Consider the following 7,286-nt stretch of genomic DNA (forward strand, 5'->3'; position numbering starts at 1 on the left):
TTCTGACTGGTACAAACACACACATAAAGTATATATACATCTTAAAGCAGAAGATAGGTTGGCTGGGAGATTTGGATGATAGTTGACATAAAAACAGAAGCATAGCTTGGGAAAGAGTCTGAAGAGGAATCTGCATGAGAGACAGTCCAAGATAATTCTGTACATGACTTCAAAGATGGATGATAGAAAATGACTGAAAATAAAAGACAGGTCATTCAAAAGTGAAAGGAAGGATTATGGAGTAGGACAAAGAAAGGGCTGTGGAAGGCGAAGCAAGCAGTTGTACTTTGAAGATACATTGTTAGCTGTGTTGGCTGAGCATCAGGTCTTTTTTTTTTTAATTTTTAATATTTTTTATTACATATTTTCCTCAATTACATTTCCAATGCTATCCCAAAAGTCCCCCATAGCGCCCCCCACTTCCCTACCCACCCATTCCCATTCTTTTGGCCCTGGCATTCCCCTATATTGGGGCATATAAAGTTTGCAAGTCCAATGGGCCTCTCTTTCCATTGAAGGCCGACTAGGCCATCTTTCGATACATATGCAGCTAGAGACAAGAGCTCCAGGTCTTAAACGTCAAGCATGAGGGTGCAGTACTAGTTGCAAGGGTGAGGCAAAAATGAGCTAGAGTTGGACATTTGAATATGATGACTGAGTTTCAAGGAGTTCATGCAATAGCAAGAAAGCCTGTGGAGAGAGGCGAGCAGAACACAGTGGATATAACAAGCAACACTCATTTTGTTATTTAGCTGCCAAAGGTTTAAGAACAGATCTTGCAAAAGTAGCCTACAAACTTAGAAATGCGGGTGTTATACAGCTCAGTTCCTTTTCAGTTCCTGCCAACCATGGAAAGTAGTCAGAGAGCTAGGTTTTCTAAGTAAACAAACCATGTTTTCATTACAAAATTAGATAGGAGTGCTGACGAGAGAGAGACATTCTGACCAAAAGTAGGATCACTGATGGTTTAGTAATGTTTGACTGGAACGGAATGGAATGGAAACACGAAAATCAATTATAGAGAAAAACAGGGCAAAATCCAATTGAGAATATTCTTATTGGAACCTCTCACATACTGTAGGTGGCTCTGCCTTCCATTTGCACTGCTTTTCTTATCTGATACTAAAATTAATTTATATTTCCTAAGTCCACGAATCAATGGTAAGGAAAAATAGATGAAAGTTGTATTGGTTGGCAGAAGGCAATATGGAGATAAATACATTTTCTTTGCATGGAGAACAAGGGCTTGCCCTCATATCTATCCTGAGAGTGTCTCTTCATACTTTAGGATCCAGTAGAGATATCTATTAGTCTGCTGTCAGACTCACCTTGCTATGGTTGCCTCAGCAGTCAGGAGAGTATGTGTTCCACAGTCACATCGAAATTCATTATTAAATAACTTTACCTCTAGCTTAGACTCTGTTGTTATATTCTATGATTTTTTTTATGATTTTTTTTTGTTTTTTTTAAAATATTTTTAATTAGGCATTTACATTTCCAATGCTATCCCAAAAGTCCCCCACCCGCTCCCCCATGCACCCACTCCCACTTCTTGGCCCTGGCGTTCCCCTGTACTGAGGCAGATAAAGTTTGCACGACCAATGGGCCTCTCTTTCCACTGATGGCTGACTAGGCCATCTTCTGATACATATGCAGCTAGAGACATGAGCTCCGGGGTACTGGGTAGTTCATATTGTTGTTCCACCTATAGGGTTACAGATCCCTTTAGCTCCTTGGCTACTTTCTCTAGCTCCTCCATTGGGGGCCCTGTGATCCATCCAATAGCTGACTATGGGCATCCACGTCTGTGTTTGCTAGGCCCCAGCATAGTCTCACAAGAGACAGCCATATCTGGGTCCTTTTAGCAAAATCTTGCTAGTGTATGCAATGGTGTCAGCATTTGGAGGCTGATTATGGGATGGACCCCTGGATATGGCAGTCTCTAGATGGTCCATCCTTTCATCTCAGCTCCAAACTGTGCCTCTGTAACTCCTTCCATGGGTGTTTTGTTCCCAATTCTAAGAAGGGGCAACGTGTCCAATTATTTAAAATATTGATATTGAAGAGTTTTTTGAATTTATTTTCTGGTGACAAATTAGCAGAGCCTAAAGAATAACGAATGTTATTTTCATCAGGATAACTTTTTCCAGAGACAGTTGCATTGAGTGCATGTTTCAGTGTAGCATCAGCTTGGACTGCAATGCTTTCAGATGCTTCAACTCCAAAGAGTCTTGGTGCTGAAGTGACACATCTGTGGGAACAGAAATAGTGAGGCTCAGTAGCTTTATGTGACACGTGCTGGTTCAAGTTCCCTCACTGTAGATCTATTTCCAAATAGTTATGTCTAGAAGCTATACTTTAAGTTTGTAATCTATGACAAACTTTAACATAATTTCTGAGAAGAAATTATTTGAAATTAATCCTGAAAGATACAGCTGGGAATTTGATTTATAGTTAAAAGCATAATAGGTCCCCCTGGTTACTCTATCTGAAGAGGAATTAATAAGGCCATAATAGCATTAAGACCTTACAAATATAAATGTGTAAGTTATTAATTAATGTCAAATGTAAATTAATATTTGTAAGACAAAATCAATGAGAAAAATTTGAAACTTTGTAAATATTTGAGATAGATTGGAATGATTTTTCAAAAATATAATTTTAGTGATCAAATATATCTGAAAAAATCTTTTTATTTTAACAGGCTGGCTCTTCAAATATTTAAATTTGAACAGTCTCTTCTTATGCATTTCAAAATTATTCTAAATTATTATGCCACTTTTTTGTTTTACAGATTAAAAGACAAACAAAATTATATTACTGAAACAGAAATGCATTTAATACATAGCTTTTTATAAATTATAGAAAGATATGCATTGGATTTTCTTCCTTAATGCCATGAATTTCCATGTAGATAAACTAAATCAGTAAGTCCCTACACCAATGTGTATCTAACCCTACAAACAAGACTCCTTAATTAAAGACGGCTCATGAGCTACAGTTGTCATGAAGCACATTTGAGTGTTCATTAATAACACTTTACCCAACAATTCTGTTACAATACTGAGAGAAACCTAGAAACAGTCGTCACTGTGGACAAGAACCTAATTCCTTAAGAGTGGAATTCAGAAGGAGAAATTGATTGTGACTGAAAGTTTTGATGGACTCACCAGCAAAAAGGAAAATATATGTTATTCTTAGAATAAAAGTTTAATCCAATTTTCATTTACATATATTTTTAAAAACTGAAATATTTGCAGATTTCTCTCCTCTTGTTTGAAAACACTGTGGGCTCCCACTGCAGTATGTGTGGATGCCAGAACACTGTAACGTTTGGAGAGGAAGTCTTGCTTCAGCCTTCTCTGAGGATTCTGGGAGGCCTGTTGGGACATGTTCTGTACACATGGGGACCTGCTTAATCTCTCCAGTTTTCTCTTACAGTTTATTCTCATTTCACTCATTTCACATGTCTTTTCTTCTACTTGGATGACTAGCTGTTCCTCTAGCCACCTCTTTGTGAGTGTTGCCGGAGAACATGACAGAAGCATTGATTTTGAACTGTTAGCTCTGCTAAAAAAAACATGTACATAAAACCACATAGCACAAAAGCACCATTTTTGCCATTTTAATACATGAGTTGTTAGTGTTAAACATACATCGTTGTGTAATGATTTCTAGCAGTTCTCTGCCTTGCAAAACTAAAACACAATTCATTAAACAATGACTTAGTTTTCATCCTTTCCCATAAATTCTTGGCAGGCACAATTTGAGTTTCTGTTCTTATGAATTTGGCTAATTTAGATATCTCACTCATTAGCAGTGTGTCAGCTACTGTCTTTTGTTGTGACAAAACACTGTGATTGAGGCAACTTACAGAAGGAAGGTTTGTTTGGAGTTCATGGCTTTGTGGTAAGAGTGTATCACAATAGGCAGGCACAGTGATTGCAACAGTGTAGCAAACTGTGAGTTCTTAAACTAAAAGCAGGAAGAAACAGAGAGAGGAACTGAGGCTGGCGCTAGACTTTAAAACCTCAAATCTCTTTCCCAGTCATGCACTTCCTCCAGCAAGGCCACACCTCCTTAGCCTCCCCAAACAACTCCACTTATGGGGACCAAGCATTCAAATGTTGGAGACCATGGGGGGACTTTGCCATTCAAACCACAACACCCAGATTTCTTTTTCAGTGACTGGCTTATTTCATGTCACAGAATGGCTCTGTGCTGAAATGGAAAAGAATCTTATCTTCTTATAGGCTGAGTAGTGTTGCAAACTACACACATTTTGTTTTATTTAACTCTTCACATGTCGATAAATTTTATGCTTTTCTCCCATCTCATGATTACTGTGAATGATGCTGCTCAGAATCTGGATGTGAAAATATTTCTATAAGATTCTAATATTTGGGCCAATGAGGTGGCAAAGTAGGTAAAGATGCTTGTTGTACAAGTCTATTGACCTAAGTTCTATCCCCAGAACCCATGATGGAAAGAGAGAACAGACTCTTGAAAGTTGTTCTTTGGCCTCCACATGTGCCATGTGATACATGGCTATCTACACTCATACATATTCTCTCTGTCTCTGTCTCTCACACACACAGTCACATACCAATAATAAAAATTAATGAACATCCAATTTATTTATTTATTTATTTTTCCTACATGTTTTTATTTGAAAGGAGGTGCACTAAGCAAGACCTTAGTTCCCCATGGCGCGGTGGAGGAGCACACAGGCAAATGCATCTGTTGACAGAGCTCCAGTGTGTGAACATTAGCCCACTCACCATTTGAGGTGAGGTTATTCATAACGTTTACAGAAAAGGTTACAGCTGGATTAGTGTCACACACAAGGAAGGAATCTCAATTCTGTGTGGGGCAGTGTTTTTTCTAAGTGCTGCAAGATTGGAGAAGCACAAACAACCCCATTCCATATTAAAAAACTACTCTGAAATAGAATAATCAATGCCCCTATATCCCAGAATGAAAAGGAGTGCTGGGATCTATCATTGAGATTTTTTTTTTAACTTTAATTTTTTTTTTTTAAACAGTCCAGTCTTTATCTCCCTCCTGGTCATCTCTCTGATGATTCCTCATCCCATTCCTTCTCCCCCCTTTCCAAGATGTCCCCACCCCCACCCACCAGGACGCCCTATTCCCTGGAGTCTCAAGTGTCTGGAGGGGGTGGGGACATCTGCTCACAATGAAGCCAGACCAGGCAGTCCTCTGCTGCATATGTCAGATTTAGTTTTAAGAGGTCCCTCTACTCTTTCCTCCGCTTCTTGCCTTCATGCTCATGTTCCTTGGGGCGACTGTTATCAGAGGGTCTTTTAGAACCACCGTGCTGTTTGGCTTCTTCCAAAAACTTGTCCAGACCAAAAGGATCCTCCTCAAACTGCACTGGTCCTTCTCGGCCTCTCTGTTTGCGGTCTGATCCAGAAAACTCCTTATCAGGAACAAATCTGTTGGTCTTTATCCTGGTTTCCAGGTCATCACCATACATGTCCTTGTCCAGATTTTTACTGGGCCTGTAGATACTCTGGGCCATATCTTTCCCACCTCTCCAGGCCTGATCATAAACATTGTAAATTTCATCTTCTCCACCTGCAAATCCACTGTCCATACCCTTGGATTGGTTGAAGAGCCTTTGGTCATACTGAACTTCATTGGAAGTTCGAGGATTGGGCACACCAAGAGCAATGACTTCACTGATATCTCGATTTTCATTTCTCTGTAGTTTTGACCTCTTATCAGGAGCTGCCCTGGAAAGGTTCCGGTCATGCTGTCTCTCTTTTCGCCTGTCATGACGGATTTCATCTCTCTCACGGACCTCTCCATCCTCTTTCTCCACGTGGGTTTTGATCCCAGCTCTCCTTTCTCTGGCTTTCTGGGCCATTTCTCTAAGTTTCTCTTCATGTTTCTCCTTTTCTTTTTGAGCCATCTTTCTCTCTACCTGGGCTCGCATTTCCACTGCTTCACGAGCCTTCCGATCAGCAATGTAGAGCGCTTCAGCCAGTTTGGCAAAATTTTCATTTATGTGGACAGTCTGAAGTCCTCTTCCATCAGCAGCCAGCCGCTTATCTAATGGGATCGTATACCCCTTAGCGTTCTTCCAGTTGGAAATACAAGGAGGGATCTTCCACTCTTGCTGTTCCTTTACAGTCATCTTCCGACTAGGAGAGTGCATTACAGGTGCAGGAGGAGACGGTGGTCCCCGGGGAATTTTCTTATTAATCTTGAATCTTGGAGGCTCCATTGGGTCTTTCTGCATTTCCACCATCCGAATGACCCTCTGTTTAGCTCCAGAATTGAATGCTACTCCTTGCTGAGATGGTGTGTAGCGGATATACTGAGCAGGAGCCAGCTTGTCAGCTGTGCGAACTGGCATGGCTGCAGCAACCTTCTGCGACACAGATTTCTCCAAGGCAACTCTTGTCTTTTCTGTTATCTCTTTAATTGCCTCTTCATCGGGCCGTTGCAGGTCTGGGTCATCTGCATTCATAACCTCCTTAGGAACCAGGTCCGTGTATTTGCTGTAAATGACCTTGTCTTTGGACTGTCCCTGCTGAGCAATTGCATCATATTTAATTTTCCCTTCAGGATCCACCTGAATGGCCAGAGCATTCGACATTTTTTTCTTTCGTCCCATATCCAGAGGATACTGGGCCACATGGATTTCTGGGAAAGCACCTCCATCTCCAAAATCCTCTAACAGTCTCGGAATCCAGCCTTTCCTATATCCGTATGGGGGAGGCTCCCTTCGAGAGGAGACCAGAGAGGTCTGCAGTGATCTCTGAGATCTTGCCCTTTCTTCAGCTTCAAGTTGGTCCTGAGACAGCTGAGTAGGCGCAGGTAAAAAGCTGGTGAGGGCCATCTTCTTCCGCTTCTTCGAACATCCAATTTATAATGTGTCTAAAAGAAATAAGATTCTGATTTTAATTACTTTGGATATAGATGTTTAATTGTTTCTATATATTCTGAGTTTTAACCCCTTATTGGATTGACAACCTTCACTTCCTTCTGTGTTTATGTTCTTTCATCTATAAACTTGTTCCATACAGTCCCATTTCTCTATTTTTTTACTTTTTGTTTCTTACAATTTGTGTGTATGTGTGTGTGTGTGTGTGTGTGTGTGTGATCCTGTAAAATCCAATCTCATAAAACTTTCTGGCTATGTTTTGCCCAGGAATTTTATAGTTTCAGCCCTTGGCAAGGTCTTTAATCCATTTTGTGCTAAGCTTTATGTATGGTGCAATGCAATGTAACTCTATTCCTTCACATGTGCAGTTCCC

General features: G+C 40.4%; 1 pseudogene; it reads right to left on the reverse strand.

Moving 5' to 3' along the window:
• Window positions 1-5,070: 5,070 nt before the first annotated feature.
• LOC110306907 (SNW domain-containing protein 1 pseudogene) lies at window positions 5,071-6,878 on the reverse strand (annotated as a pseudogene).
• Between the last annotated feature and the right edge of the window lie 408 nt (window positions 6,879-7,286).

The sequence above is a fragment of the Mus caroli genome, unplaced genomic scaffold, assembly GCF_978045245.1.
Source record: "Mus caroli unplaced genomic scaffold, Mus_caroli_1 scaffold_14, whole genome shotgun sequence".
NCBI classification, from domain to species: domain Eukaryota; kingdom Metazoa; phylum Chordata; class Mammalia; order Rodentia; family Muridae; genus Mus; species Mus caroli.